The sequence below is a fragment of the Somniosus microcephalus genome, chromosome 2, assembly GCF_052327205.1.
Source record: "Somniosus microcephalus isolate GS21.2 chromosome 2, FLI_Smic_1.0, whole genome shotgun sequence".
Taxonomy (NCBI): domain Eukaryota; kingdom Metazoa; phylum Chordata; class Chondrichthyes; order Squaliformes; family Somniosidae; genus Somniosus; species Somniosus microcephalus.
In genome coordinates, this window is record NC_140988.1 from 137,695,918 (window position 1) to 137,712,878 (window position 16,961).

A 16,961-nucleotide genomic window follows, 5' to 3' on the forward strand; every position below is an offset into this window, starting at 1 on the left:
ACCAACAAACTCAATCAGTACTCAACACTAAAGTTCGTATGCTATACCTCACCATCACACACTTAGCACTGTTGCAAGCCTCACAACCACAACTCACAGCTCATACACAATGGCTGCTATTCAACCATGACAGCCACATCACCCAAACATATTGCAGGACATGCACTGACACATTCCTCTCTTTCTTGCAGGAGAAGGTGGTGCATAACAGCAGGCAGCAGCAATGAGATGGAGGAGGATAAGAATGCCAGCTTGTTTTAACTCCATGGAGGAGACAATGCTGGCAATCATAGGAAGGGGCATCACTGAGGGGGTGGCCACTGGTGGGGTTGGAGGGATCGATGATGAGGATATCTGCATACCTAATCCTCCTTCTCTCATCTCACTTCTCCCTCATCCCACAATCTCCCCTGACTCACAAGCTGCAGATGGCGTAAGCACACATTTCTTACTTTCTTCTCTCCCCTCACCATAATCCTACCCTTGTCCCTTTTTCATTTCAGATACCGAAGAACTGGAACCTTCCCAGTCAGAGGAGGAAGAGGAAGAAGACAGTGAAGATGCCAGCAGCTCAGAGACTGACACTTTCATATTTTAGAGGCTAGGATAGAGGAGGGATCTGCACACTGGGAGACATCGGGCACAAGTGCACAGGAGCCAGGCAGATAGGGGAAATGATAGCGCAGGTGCCAGTTTGCTGGTGGGCGTGATGTTGCTTATATCTCCATCAGCAGCCTGGAAGAAGCCCAACGCATAAAAGTTAAGATCACCTTGACAGCCACTGGCAATGCTATGTTTGCCCTACTTTGAGGTTGCAGTTGTGGCTGCAGCAGTTAACAGATTTCAATCATAACCTGTTTTGTGAAGCAAAGATGTCTCAAGCATTGGTCCCCGTTCAAATTGAGGGAAGAAAAATGCTCCCTAAAGACCCTCAGTGGATATGGCCTCCTGCTGATAGCCATTCTCCCCCTCCTCCTCCTCCCTCTTCTAGCAGCTTGTTCTGCTCTATGTGGCCTCTCTTCATTCTCCCAGTCATGCTCAATTCCCAGAGGAAGCCCTACCAGGCTACCCATGTCTAGAAGCAACTTGTTTCAGTACAAGCATTTAAATGACCATAAAAGTGCTTCAACACCAGCCAGATCACTCCCTGTAGACTATTCAAACTTTAGGCACGCATAGGAAAGCTCCAAAAATGGATACACTTGCACCAGCAGAAAGAAGAAATAATCCAGCAACTAACCTGTAAATACTTCATAATCCCTTTACATAGCACTGGTGGGGGTTCCTTCATGTCATTTAACTTTGTGTTCAGCTATCTGAGGTAAAGACAGGACATAGGCTGAAGCATGGTGTCTGAAAATGGCAGCGCTGGCGTCAAATCAGCATTGCACACTAATGAACATCATAATCTGCATGTTCTGCATGCTGCCGGCGGTCGTTACATGCACGTGCACAAACCCCGTTACCAAGATGGTGTCTGTTGCACTTCCCATTGGAAGTGTGCACGCATCTCGGATGCCGTTTTGAGTGTTAGGAGGCCATGTAGCACCTAAAAATGGGTGTTACAGAGCCCAATTTCTCTCCCCAAGTGTTTGTTCCTAGAGTTTATTAGCTTTATGATGGATTGGCCCAGTAAACTAATTTGATTGTAGTTTTACATGTAGTGAATTATCATTGAGATAATGTACTACACTTAAATAAAAATCAAAGGCACATACTTGGTCACAAAGCACACAGAACTATTTTCAGCCAATCCCATGAGAATGATGAAATGCAACAAGCACTGACTTCATCATCCTGCCATTACCTCCCTGTAATTAGATTAATCATGAACTAGGATTTATTCATCTGGGATTAACTTTCTTATTTCAGCTTTCCATTGACACAGTTATGTTTCTGCTCTGTTTATTTGGACAGTTATTCAGCAATCATACAATTTGTATCACATTTGCATTTAAACTATATACTATAAAACTTATGCAGACTATCATTTTCAGAAATTATATGGTAAAAATGTCTCCATATGCCACAAGCCGTGAAGCTGAAAAGGCTCAATAATTTACTAAGGTGCCACAGAGTTTGCTGAAGCCTCCTGCTGCTGCCAATCCATCAGTATGCAAATATCACAAATCATTCAGTCTCTTCAAATAGTCCAAAACTTCACATTCTTTATTCTAAATACAAATTTACTTACTAGTCAATCTCATGTGGTGTTGCACATAAGTAGTCAAGACCAAGTGCTGCCTTCAGGTCAAGTGGGGTTAGAGGGCAGGGGGCTAATTGGACCAGGGTGGAGGAAGAGCAAGGAAGGAGGGGAGGGATGAGGAAAGTGAAGGGGTGTGAAATTTACAGGGTGAAGGAAGAGGGATGATAAAATTGAGGTCTTTGAAATGATAAAGGGATTTACTAGGATATGTACAAAGAAATTATTTCCTCTGATGGGGGAATCCAGAACAGGAGGGCATAATCTTAAAATTAGAGCTGGGCCATTTAGGAGTGAAATCAGGAAGCATTTTTTCACAAAAAAGGTAGCAGAAATCTGGAACTCGCTCATCCAAAAGGCTGTAGATGGTGGGTCAATTGAAATTTTCAAGATAGAGATCAATAGATTTTTGTTAGGTATGAGTATCAAGGGATATAGAACAAAAGTCGGTAAATGGTGTTGAGGTACAGATGAGCCATGATTGAATTGAATGGTGGAACAGACTTGAGGGGCTGAATGGGGTTGAGGTACAGATCAGCCATGATTGAATTGAATGGTGGAGCAGACTTGAGGGGCTGAATGATTGACTCCTGTTCCTATGACTCTGCCAACTTTATCAAAGTCAGCAGCAGATCCTGCCACTTACACTGGGATCAAAAGCGGCATGTTTTCAATCCCGATATCCACTGCATTTCCTTTATCAATACATACCATTATTTCCTTAAACAATATATATTACATTTATCAGATATGAGTTGCCTTTTAGAAATCCATGCTGGCTGTCTTAACTTACATCTTTCTGGGCAAATATTAATTTTATCTTGCATCATGGCCTCCATAAACTTACCCATGTTAGCCTGACAGGTCTGTAGTTACTCATTCCCTTCTACTTTTTTGAACAGAGATATTACATTGGCAACCCTCCAGGCCTCTGCACAATTTCCATATCCAAGGATGTTTTAAAATTTGTGATGCGAGGCTCTGCCTTTTCCTGTCTGACTTCCCTCAGCATTCTTGGATGTATGCCAACATGGCTCGATGCTATTTCCACCACGAGTTCCACCAATTTTTTGGTATTACTTCCTTATCTCTAATTATCTGATGTAATGATTCCTCATCCTCTCGCTTCCGCCACCACAGTCTTCTGTGAAATCCAAAATACTTATTTAGTAGCTTTGCCATTCCTTTGTCAAAAAATTTTCTTTTTCATCTTTAATTGGCTCTACCTGTTCCTTTAATTATTCTTTCAATATTAATGTGTTTATAACCTCCTTTACTATATCCCTTTACATTAAATTTCTTCAAACTCTTCTTATTCTTCCTAATTTTTTTAAATATTTGGCTTGATTTTCAGTTTCCATTAACATTATAGGGGGAATTTTTCAGGGGGTCAGTGGGCGAGATCGGTGGCAGGCTGGGTGGGAAAATATTTTTTGACAGCAGGTCAGGACCCCACTGTCAACCCGCCGCAATGCGCCTTTCCCAGATGTCGAGTCTGTCAGCGCTGAACAGACCCAACACGCAACGGTGGGGGAGGCAAATCAGGTCATTATGACCTTGTTAGCAGCCCATTAAAAAATATTTTGAGCTCACCTTTACATATTACGAGGTCACCCATGGGGTCCACACTGCTCGGGGATCATGTCAGGTAAGCAGGTTGGGAGTTGTACGACCATGGAAACATGTCATTACTTGATGGCTGCAAATGTACTTTAAAAGCTCCCCTCTCACATCTGTTCACTTTCCAAGCTCAGAAGCTGTTGCTTACTGCATTTGGAAGACAGATTGAGCTTTATGCAGGTTGCAAGTGTTTGGAGTAAACTCTCTATCCAGTGTCACCTCATTGGAACAACCTCTCTCACCATTGACAGATCGCTTCTGTCATCTCTGTCACCTTCCAAACCAGCAACCTCTTCCACCTAGAAGGACAAGGGCAGCAGGCGCATGGGAACACCATCACCTGCAAGTTCCCTTCCAAGTCACACACCATCCTGACTTAGAAGTATATCGCCGATCCTTTATCGTCGCTGAGCCAAAATCCTGGAAATCCCTCCCTAATAGCACTGTGGGAGAACCATCACCACACGGACTGCAGCGGTTCAAGAACATAAGAACATAAGAAAATAAGAAGTAGGAGCAGGAGTAGGCCATACGGTCCCTCAGGCCTGCTCCGCCATTCAATAGGATCATGGCTGATCCGAACCAAGACTCACCTCCACTTCCCTGCCCGCTCCCCATAACCCCTAATTCCCTTATCAGCTAGGAAACTGCCTATCTCTGTTTTAAATTTATTTAATGTTGCAGCTTCCACAGCTCTCTGAGGTAGCAAATTCCATAGATTCACTACCCTCTGAGTGAAGGAGTTTCTCCTCATCTCAGTTTTGAAAGGGCAGCCCCTTATTCTAAGATTATGCCCCCTAGTTCTAGTCTCACCCATCAGTGGAAACATCCTCACCGCATCCACCCGATCAAGCCCCCTCGCAATCTTATATGTTTCGATAAGATCGCCTCTCATTCTTCTGAATTCCAATGAGTAGAGGCCCAACCTATTCAACCTTTCCTCATAAGTCAACCCCCTCATCTCCGGAATCAACCGAGTGAACCTTCTCTGAACTGCCTCGAGAGCAAGTATATCTTTTCTTAAATATGGAAACCAAAACTGTACGCAGTACTCCAGGTGTGGCCTCACCAGTACCCTGTATAACTGAAGCAAGACTTCCCTGCTTTTATACTCCATCCCCCTTGCAATAAAAGCCAAGATTCCATTGGCCTTCCTGATCACCTGCTGTACCTGCATACTAACCTTCTATGTTTCATGCACCAGGACCCCCAGATCCCTTTGTACTGTAGCACTTTGCAGTTTCTCTCCATTTAGATAATAACTTGCTCTTTGATTTTTTTCTGCCAAAGTGCATAACCTCACACTTTCCAACGTTATATTCCATCTGCCAAATTTTTGCCCACTCACTTAGCCTGTCTATGTCCTTTTGCAGGTTTTTTATGTCCTCCTCACTCACTGCTTTCCCTCCAATCTTTGTATCGTCAGCAAACTTGGATACTTTGCACTCGGTCCCTTCCTCCAAATCGTTAATATAGATTGTAAAGAGTTGGGGTCCCAGCACTGACCCCTGCGGAACACCACTAGTTACTGATTGCCAACCCGAGAATGAACCATTTATCCCAATTCTCTGTTTTCTGTTAGATAGCCAATCTTCCACCCATGCCAGTATATTACCCCCAATCCCATGATTTTTTATCTTGTGCAGTAATCTTTTGTGTGGCACCTTGTCAAATGCCTTTTGGAAGTCCAAATACACCACATCCACTGGTTCCCCTTTATCCACCCTGTTTGTTACGTCCTCAAAGAATTCGAGCAAATTTGTCAAACATGACTTCCCCTTCATAAAACCATGCTGACTCTGTCCGATTAAATTATGCTTATCCAAATGTCCTGTTACTGCTTCCTTAATAATGGACTCCAACATTTTATCAACCACAGATGTTAGGCTAACTGGTCTATAGTTTCCAGCCTTTTGTCTACTTCCCTTTTTAAATAAGGGCGTTACATTAGCAGTTTTTCAATCCATTGGGACCTTTCCTGAATCCAGGGAGTTTTGGAAAATTACCACTAATGCATCCACAATCCCTACCGCTACTTCTCTCAAGACCCTAGGATGTAAGCCATCAGGTCCAGGGGATTTATCCACCTTTAGTCCCATTATCTTACTGAGTACCACCTCCTTAGTGATTTTAATCGTGTTTAGCTCCTCCCCCCCTATAGTCCCCTGTTTGTCCAGTGTTGGGATATTATTAGTGTCCTCTACTGTAAAGACTGATACAAAAAATTTGTTCAGCGTTTTTGCCATCTCCATGCTCACCACCACCTTCTCAAGGGCAACTAGGGATGGACAATAAATGCTGGGGTTGCCAGCGACACCCTGATCCCATAAACGAATGTTTAAAAAAAAGTTGACCTGCTATCTATCACATCAGCATCGCTGCCCTTGAAACTATTTCACCTTGGTCCTCAGAATCCCACTACGATCAGCACCAATGCAAGCAGCACCAACAACAACACCAACCTTCTCCACAATCAACTGATGCTGCACAGGACAGAGGGCATCAGCACCCGACCACATTGCTGCCCGGGAGGCCAGGGATGGCCTCACCGTGGCCAGATTTACTTCACTTGACGCTGTAGACCCTGGATGCCACATGTTGCACCAAGTTGGCACCACCCCACACCAGCACCGTAAACCATCCCTACAATGCCCAAGCCATTCCTTTCAAACACATAGCCATTGTTAGGTGGGGTGGTGGTTACCGTTATGTCTCACCATTGTTAGAAACTAAGGGTGCCTAAAAATGTATATGGCTACATGAATAATACTGTGTTTAAATGATTGTATGTTCCTGCTTGAGACAAGTAAGGGGATTGCATAAGTTTGGCTTCCTGGAAAACTTGCATTAGAATTTGAGACAGTCTTTGTAATCAGTTAGATTAGGTGAGGCATAAACATTCCACACAGGGACCCATAGGATGGCCCTGCCAGACTAGTTATCTGTTGTTTGTAAGTTAGGGTTTTGACTTTGTTAATGTATCTTTAATTTGGCCAGTGAAGGCCTAACCTATGTTTCTTCCATTATTACTAATAACCATATTATAATCTCCACAGATAGAATTTGGAGTTTGTTTAGCAGAACTGCTTGCGAAGATAATTAAAAGTTAATTAGGAATAGACAGAATGAAAGGAATTTGAGGAGGCTAATGTATCCATCTTAGACTGGGCCATTTGCTAGATGAAGGTAAGATAGTGACTGGCTAACGTGCAACAGCTCTGGCTGGGGCCATGATTAAGAGGGATAGGGTTGGGCCTTGTACTTGCTGGGTCAAGGAGGATAGAGACAAGAGAGATAAGACACGAATTCTAAAGGAAGAACCTTCAGAAAGATTAAACAATAAGAAAAATTAGATGAGGTAATGAGACCCCCTTTTGGGGAGGGCTTTCATCCACGTACCAAGACAAAGAACTTGAGGTGTCATTGGTTGATAAGGTGCTAGAGGAAACTCTATAGGTTAAATAGTCTTGTCAATAACTTGGCCTCAGGCCCACCCCTAAAAAGAGAATAAAAGTGACACCCCAAGGGCTTGCCCACACATATGGTGAGGGGAGAGCTGAGCAGAAGTTGCAAAGAGAAGTTGGACTGGTCAAATGCTCCTTTGAGAGTGATCCCACACTCACCATCGGAGGTTCTAGAGAGAGAGAGAGGCCGGAAGCCAGAGAACTTTTCACGTACGCCAGCCGCCTGTCCAATTGGGTCCGGTACCAGCTGCTTGTCATGGTCGTATGTTTTTGCTGTATTACCAGTGTGTTATATTCTATCCTAAACTCCGATTAAACACAATATACCCACCATATTGATTTGCACTTGATCCTGTTTACCAGAGATACGCAAATCACTACACCATTCACAGCAACTCACTAAACCACTTCCAAAGATTCACATAAATCATCTAAGAACGCAAAGGGCTAGAAATTGGGCTCCTTTGCGCCTCCCGTTAGTGCCTCCAGGGGGCGCTAACAGGGCATAAATGGGTTTGCGACTGGGCGTGGTGATATCAACGCCTGAGTGTTGAAAATAAAGATTTCAATGTTTGACAGCACATTAACAGAAACTTCACATGAACATTGGCTAAAACACACATGTGGCTACCCTTGTGTGTTGTTAGTTGGTATGATTGGACTAGGATGAGGGTGAGGGTGAGGGATGGCTAGTGAGATGAGGAACTGATAATGTAGATAGAGAGGGATTGTCTTGTTTTGCACACTTTGTACAAAAATAATAACTTGCAGGAAAACGGAGTATTACAGTTTAACTCTTTTATTAAGCATTAGGTCTGATCTTACTCATCGCAGCACAGTGGGGAAAAGCCTGGCATTAGGACCCCTAGCCTGGGTCTTCAAAACAATAGTAGTCCTTACAGATGCCTGCAGGCCAATGACAACTCAGCATGTGATCACATGTGAATATAATAGGTATTCTTTACAGATGCCTGCGGGCCAATGATAATTCAATATGCAAATGTTACATCCCCTTTCTTTTAAAAGAAAAATGTTATGCATTACTTTTAAACCTTTCTTCTACATAATGTTTTTGGTAGCATAAACATATAAGTAAACTCAGCATTTAACTAGCACTGAAAACATCTCAACGTTTCAAAACGATGTACAGTTTTTTTTTTAGGGCTGCGATCTGCCTACACCCTTTGACAGTTCACAAGTCAAGGATAACTCTAGGCTTGACCTCTCATCCTGACCTTGTGTGGTATGGAACTGAGCATGCTCCTGAATCAGTCAACAATTCAGGTTCAGGTAAGTATGATATGTTTTGTGTATTGCTCTGTTCATCACACTCTGTTGCACTGATCCTCTCGTCGGAATGACGTTTTTGTTCCTTGGTGTTCAGGAGGTGCCTGCGATTGCGGTGGTACACCTGTCCTTCTGGGGTGCGGACGTGATACGATTGCTCAGTGTCAGCTGGCTGGATGATGACTGCTGGCTTCCAGTAGTCATGCTCCTGGATCCTGATGGATTCTCTATTGTGCAGCAGCGGCAGTAGTCTAGCTGACCTGTCATAGTATCTCTTTTGGTGTTGCTGTCTCTGTACATGTTTTGCCTGCACTTGCTTGCAGCTGACGACCTCTGGCTGCAGCTGCTGGTTGGTGCTTGGAAGTTTTGAGCAAAGTCTGTGGCTCATCAACAGCTGTGCTGGTGACTTGAAGCTGTCAACCGGAGACTGATGTAGGGGTCTCTTTTGTCCGCTTTGGCTTTGTCCATGAGTGTTTTTGCAATCTGGACAGTTTTTTCAGCAGGGCCATTATTTCAGGGTAATGTGGGCTTGATGCGACATGTGTGAAATCCCATGCCTTGGCAAATGACTCGAACTCTTTTGATTTGTATTGGGGGCCATTGTCTGAGACTAAAATCGCTACCATGCCATGCCTGGCAAAGGCTGCCTTTAGCTTGTGGATCACAGCTGCAGATGTGGTGCTGTGAAGCTTGTCCAGTTCAAAAAATCTGCTGTAGTAATCAACAGTCACTATGTAGTCCTCGTTGTTCCATGTGAACAGATCCGTTGCCGCGACCTGCCAGGGCCTGTCTGGGATATGGTGAGGTATCATGGGCTCTTTGACATTTGATGGGCAGCGTTCTAGACAAATGGAACATTTTCCAACAATGTCCTCAATGTGTTTGCACATTCCGGGCCAAAACATAATGTCACGTGCTCTTTGTTTGCATTTTTCCACGCCCATATGTCCAGCATGAATTTTTGTCAACATCTCTTCTCTGAGACTGGTAGGAATGATGATTTTCTCCCCTTTGAAGATGATTCTGTTGATTTGTGACAGTTTGTCTCTGTGGTTCCAGAATTCAGATATGCTCTGAGGGCATTTCCTCCTTTCCTCAGGCCACCCTTCATGTATGACTTTGCTCAGCAGTATGAGTTGTGCATCTTTTTCTGTTCCTGCTCGGATCTCCTTCAGTTTTGAGTCACTCACAGGTAAGCTGTTGTATACCATGTACACCTGCACATCCATGCCTTCACTAAGGCTGCTGTCCTGGTAGCTAAGAGGCTTTCTGGAGAGCGTGTCTGCGACAGGAATGTCTTTGCCTGGACGGTGAATGATTGTGAAGTCGTACTTCTGTAGCTGAAGGATCATTCTCTGTAGCCTTGGTGGGGCTGCGGCTAGTGGTTTCCTCATGATTGACTCGAGGGGCTTGTGGTCGGATTCCACAAAGACTTGTCGGCCATAGACGTACAGGTGGAAACGCTTACATCCAAACAGAATTGCATATAGCTCTTTCTCGATTTGAGCATAGTTGATTTCACTGTCTATGAGAGATCTGGAAGTGTAGCCGATGGGCTTTCCTTCTTGCAGTAGTACTGCACCTAGTCCGTACTTTGACGCGTCCACTTGTAGTCTGAGCTCTTTGTTGGGGACAAAGTGGGCAAGAACTGGCCCGATTCTCTGGTGATTAGGTCTTTCATTTTCTGAAATGCTGTGTCATGTTCTTTGTCCCACATGAACTCATTGGATTGTTTGAGCAACTGACGCATGGGTGCATTGATTTTGGAGAGGCTCGGGGAAAACTTGGCTAAGTAGTTAACCATGCCTAGTACTGTCTCTAGCTCTGCGCGGTTCTTCAGCGGCTCCATCTTCTTGATGGCGGAGATTTTCTCTGGATCCGGCTTAATGCCATCAGTTGAGAGGCGATGCCCGAAATAACTGATCTCGGTGGATCCACTTATGCTTTTCTCGGGGTTGAGCCGGATACCTTTCTCCCGTGATCTTTGTAGCATCGCATGGAGGTTCCTGTCAGGTTCCTCTCTATTCCTGCCATAGATGAGGATGTCGTCTATGATTGCGACTACTCTGTCGAGGCCTTCATAGGTTTCGTCGATCTTCCGCTGGAATTCATCCTGAGCTGAGATAAGACCAAACGGTAAATGCAGAAATCGGTAGCATCCAAATGGTGTGTTGAACATTGTTAGCTTAGATGACTCTTCCATGAGCTTGATAGTCCAGTATCCTGATCGTGCGTCCATTACACTGAAGTAACGTGCTCCCACTAGCTTGGGTGTGATGTCATCTAGCGTTGGTAGAGGGTAGTGAGGGCGTTTGATAGCCTTGTTCAAATCTCTGGGGTCGAGACAGACTCTGAGCTTGCCTGTACGTGGTTTCTCAACCACTACTAATGCGTTGCCCCACTCTGTTGGTTCTGTTTCCTGGATGATGATTGCTGTATTCTCCATGCTCTGCAGCTCCTCCTTCAGGTGACTACATAGAGCAAGGGGTATCCTTCTTTGTGGGCAAACCACCGGGGTTGCTGCTGGGTCAAGGTGAATAGTGCATTCACCTGGGAATAGTCCGATTTCTTTGAAAAACATCAGCAAACTCCTTCATGAGTGTCTGCTTCTCAACTGGTGCTGTCAATGATAGCACTAGCTTGATGAGGTCCAAGTCTAAACATGCCTTTAGACCTAACACTGGAGGTGCTTGAGTGTCAATAAAGTAAAAGTCCAACATCATGTCGCTTTCTTTGTACTTGCATTTCATCACGCATGTGCCTTTTACAATGAGCTGCTCACCCCCATAGCTGGTCAGTCTACGTGAGGTGGGCTGTAGCTCACACTCATCCTTCAAGCTGTGATACTCACTCAGAGGAATTACATTAACCTGAGCTCCAGTGTCTAGTTTAAACTTAAGCTCTGTGCCCTGTTTTCCTATCTCAATATCTGCAAAGGCTTGCTCAGTCTCTGAAATCTGTTTTTTCTGTGACACAGAATCAATAAACAGTTCCTCTGCATGTGGCTCTCTATCTGGCATTTGGCTGTCACTCACTGTGTGTACTGCTCTTCCAAAAAAAGGCCTGCAAACTTTAGCAAAGTGGTTCAGTTTACCACATTTAGCACATTGCCTTCCTTTGGCAGGGCAGTGCTCCTTTTCCCCATGCACCTTGTTTCCACAATATCCACAGTTTTTGAAGCGTTTTATGTCTGTGTCGCTCATTTTTAGAACTCTCTCTGTTCTTTCTGTTCTGAAACACAATCTCTGGGCGGTGTTCTTTGGTATGTGTCTATTAATTGTGTGCACTGTCTGTTCATGTGAGCTGCTCGTGGTGCCGGTTATGGTTTTCAACTGTGCTTGGGTTATCTCATGCGATCTAGCTATGTCCATAGCTTTTTCCAGCGTTAGCCCGGATCCAACATTCAATAGTTTCTCTCTCACTTTAGCTGAATGTATTCCAAACATGATGCGGTCTCTGACCATCTCATCTTTATCTGCATATTCACAGTCTTTTACCAGCAGTTTTAACTCAGTCACGAACTGTTCAAACGACTCACTAGCTCCTTGTACGTTCTCCTGAAACTTATACCTAGCAAATATCGTATTTGTCTTGGGCATCACATATGATTCAAAATGGTCAAAATAACTTTTCAGTACCTTTGCTTCATCCGCGGTGAGAGACCATGTGTTAAAAATATCTCTCCCTTTTTCTCCGATCCACAGCAGTAGATAGCTGCATCTTTCTTCCTCCCCTTTGCTTTTCAGTGGACCCGAGAACATCAACTCCACATGTTGCTTGAAATTGCGCCATTCTCTAGGTAAGTTCAATGATTCCCAATCGATTCGAGGCAAGGGAGCTCCAACGATGTCCATTTTCAATCCCTGCTCTGACACCATCTCTTGTTTTGCACACTTTGTATAAAACTAATAAATTGCAGGACAACGGAGTATTACAGTTTAACTCTTTTATTAAGCATTAGGTCTGACCTTACTCATCGCAGCACAGTGGGGAAAAGCCTGGCATTAGGACCCCTAGCCTGGGTCTTCAAAACAATAGTAGTCCTTACAGATGCCTGCAGGCCAATGACAACTCAGCATGTGATCACATGTGAATATAATAGGTATTCCTTACAGATGCCTGTGGGCCAATGATAATTCAATATGCAAATGTTACAGGATGGGTGGAGGTGCATGGTAAGTTGGTGTGAGTAAGGATGTGCAGGAGTAGGGTAGGGAAGGCAGAGTGATGATTGGCACAGCAGGATGAGGTTGAGTGTGGCTTTGCACTAACGTTTTGTGATCTACTGAGATCATTGAAAGGTTTATGCCACTGCAGCCAGGTCCTCCTTACGACATCCCCACTTGTGTTCTCCTGTGGAATGTGCAACCAGGCTGCATTGGTCTCCTGGGGAGGTGTCTTCCGCCCATTGTAAGGGAAGAAACCCTCTCTGCATGCTGTGATTCCCTCCATAAGCATATGGAGGGAGTCATGGGAGAGCCTGGGTGCAGCCCTGCACCTCTGTGCAGTGATTGTCAGTGCTTGCAGCAGCTCAATGCTGTAGAACACTGACAGCACAATTGTCAAAATAAATTTGCGCATGGTCCCTTTAAGGAAACCGGCTGATGACGCATCATCGAATGACATCATCAGATCCGCTTCCTTCAGTTGGCCAGCAAGCGCGCTGAGCGGGCTTAACAAGCCCAATCAGGGGAAAATCATTTTGGACAGCGGGCTGAAGTCAGCAGCGAGGCCAGGACTCGCCACTGACGTCGCCCACCACGGACCCACAGAGGTTGGTAAAATCCAGCTCTATGTCTCTCTTTAAAAGTCTCATTTTAATTTCAGTTTCTCTGTTGATCCAAGGAGCTCCAGCTTTCGCTGTGCCACTGTTACTTCTTGTGGGAATATGTCTATTGTGATGTATAATAATCTCCTATTTAAATGTTTCCCATTGTTAATACATCATCTTACCTGCCAGTTTTTTCCTTCCAGTGTATCTGGGCTAGTTCCCTTTTTATCTCACTGAAGTTGACTTTTTTCCAGGTAAGCACCTTTATCATTGACTTTTCCTTTTCAATTTCGATATGAAATCTAATTACTATTTCTGTCACTGTTTCCTGAATGTTCCCCTACACCTATTGCCTACAGACCCCACTTCATTTCCAAGATCCAGCACGGCCTCTTTCCTCCTTGGATTAGGAGCATACTGATCTAGAAAGCAGTTTTGAACCCACTGGCCCCGAAAATCCACCAGACGGCTCTGCCGCCATCAGCACTGGGGAGCGCTTGACAGAGAGCGTCTGCTCTTCACCCTGCAGAAGTATCTGGGGTAGAGGGATGTCACATATCTATATAATCTAGGTTGGGATCTGCATCACAATGGGCTTATCTTGGGTTTATTTCCTTTGAAAGATGACAATTGTTTGGCGGGGAGTCCAGGGCATGCTCCATGCAGGGTTATCAGTTCAAGGTCCCTTTATCTAAGTCATTAATATAGATTGTAAATAGCTGAGGCCCCAGCACTGATCTTTGCGACACCCCACTAGTTACAGGCAGCCAACCGGAAAATGACCCGTTTACCCCTACTCTCTGTTTCCTGTCCGTTAACCAATCCTCTATCCTTGCTAATATATTAACTCCAACCCCATGAGCCCTTATTTTGCGTAGCAACCTTTTATGTGACACCTTATCGAATGTATTTTGGAAATCCAAATACACTACATCTGCTGGTTCCCCTTCATTTACCCCGTTAGTTACATCCTCAAAAAACTGTAATAAATCTGTCAAACACGATTTCCCTTTCATAAAACCATGTTGACTCTGCCTAATCATGTTATGATTTTCTAAGTGCCCTGTTACCACTTCCTTAATAATGGATTCCAGCATTTTCCTGACAACTGATGTCAGGTTAACTGGCCCTGTTTTCTCTCTCTCTCTCCTTTCTTGAATGTTACTGAGTCTCCTGAGTTCTTCAGTGATGTCAGGTTTCCACTTCCTCCTTTATAAAACGTCAGGGTAGAATTTCAAGTCCTCATATGCTCCGAGTGTGCATCAGAAAATCACAGGCAAAGGGTGCACAATCGTCTGATGTACACTTGTGGTACACATGCAAGGACTCAGGAAAATGTGCTTTGTTGTATCATGGTGACTGCGCTATATCACCTTTCTTGTAGACTGCACTTAAACCTAAGTAAAAGTTGTAAAACTATGAATACAGAGGCACAATAATTCCAATCGTTGTAAGTATTTTACCCTTCAATATTATTTTATTTTAAATTGCATTTCCTTTTATTATTAAAAACACATACATATCAATACAGTATACTCTTTTGTTTACATAGAATTAGCAGGAGCAATAATTCTGTTGGCATAATTGCGCATTTTGGGATAGTGACATGGCATTCTTCATGATCAGGGTTGCCATGGTGTGCCTAGCCAATTGGCAATACATAGGCATTGTCCCACTTCATATAGGGTCTGGTCCAGAAGGACACACTGGCCATAACCAGCATTAAGATTCTCTCAGACCCACTCCCGGGTCTGCACTTAGAAGCTTAGGGCTCACCTTAGTGCACTGACCAACACAACCCCAACTGATAATATTGAAAAGAGACATGTCTTTTGTTTTAACATCACCCACTCCCCCAACACCAGCAAGTGGATTAAACGTTTTAGGGCATATGTTAGTTGGAATGAGTAATATGCTGCTCCTGCCTCAGACTAGGAGAGCACTAAACCATCAGCATCCCTTTTATTATCAAATCTACACACTTTGTAGAGGGAGAGAGAAGCTGTTACAAGAGGTGAGATGGGAGTAACTTATCACCAGCTCCAAGCACCACAAGAATAAGTCAAGCACTCTATGATTAAGGTAAAACTATGTTTTTGTAGCACCCTTACTGTAGTACTAAACATGTAAATGATGGCTTATTCTCAGATTTATGGCAGTAGTTTCTAATTAACAATGAACAGGTGGTTCTATGGTGACTATTTCTGTTTTTGGCAAATAAACGCAAACATTCTTATAAATGAAGGTCAACTGGCTTTGTAACGCTGCTATTGTGACAAATAGCAAAACAATTCCCAGTGTTACACAATGCAGAATGTTATAAAACACTCACTGCATATTTACTTCTGGACTAGTAAGAATAATCATATGATGTCTTGTCAACCGACATTAGATAGCAATGTACATCTACTCCTAATAATTAAAAATCATTTTGCACAAAAACAAATTTGAATTATCCAATAATTTGAATTAAGGAACAAATAATTAAATTGGGAATTTAGTGGTAACATTTCTGCTGTGCCACTCTTGCAATATGCCAGGGGCATATAATCATCCCATTAATTAAAGTTAATGGATGGAATATCGTAAGTTGGGAGTAGACAATTTTGTGATATGCATCTCCAGTACATCCCAGGAGCAGCACGTTAAAGTTTGTACACCTTAGTGCTAAAAAAAAAATTATCAGCTAATTTGAATAAAGTGACTTTGAAGAGTAAACTATATACCAATTTTTAAAAATCTTTGTAGATATCAAAGGGGTAATATTCTGACTTTAAAATGGAGAGCACACGTGAGAGTAAATGTCAGAAATTGGGTAGATGCTACACATTACTGGTCAGAAAATCATAGAAACATAGAAACATAGGAGCAGGAGTAGGCCATTTGGCCCCTCGAGCCTGCTCCGCCATTCAATGAGATCATGGCTGATCATCCAAATTCAGTGTCCTGTCCCTGCTTTCTCCCCATATCCCTTGATCCCTTTAGCCTTAAGAAATATATCTAACTCCTTCTTGAATATATTTAATGAATTGGCCTCAACTGTCATCTGTGGTAGAGAATTCCACAGGTTCACCACTCTCTGGGTGAAGAAATTCCTCCTCATCTCTGTCCTAAATGGCTTACCCCTTATCCTCAGACTGTGACCCCTGGTTCTGGACTCCCCCACCATCGGGAACAGCCTTCCTGTATCTAGTCTGTCTAGTCCTATTAGAATTTTATAAGTTTCAATGAGATCCCCTCTCATTCTTCTAAACTCTAGCGAATATAAGCCTAATCGACCCAAACTCTCTTCATACGTCATTCCTGCCATCCCAGGTATCAGTCTGGTGAATCTTCGCTGCACTCCCTCCATGGCAAGAACATCCTTCCTCAGATAAGGCGACCAAAACTGCACACAATACTCAATGTGTGGTCTCACCAAGGCCCTGTACAACTGCAGCAAGACATCCTTGCTCCTGTACTCGAATCCTCTTGCTATGAAGGCCAGCATACCATTTGCCTTCTTAACCGTATGCTGCACCTGCATGCTTACCTTCAGCGACTGGTGCACAAGGACACCCAGGTCTCGTTGCACTTCCCCTTTTTCCAATCTATTGCCGTTCAGATAATAATCTGC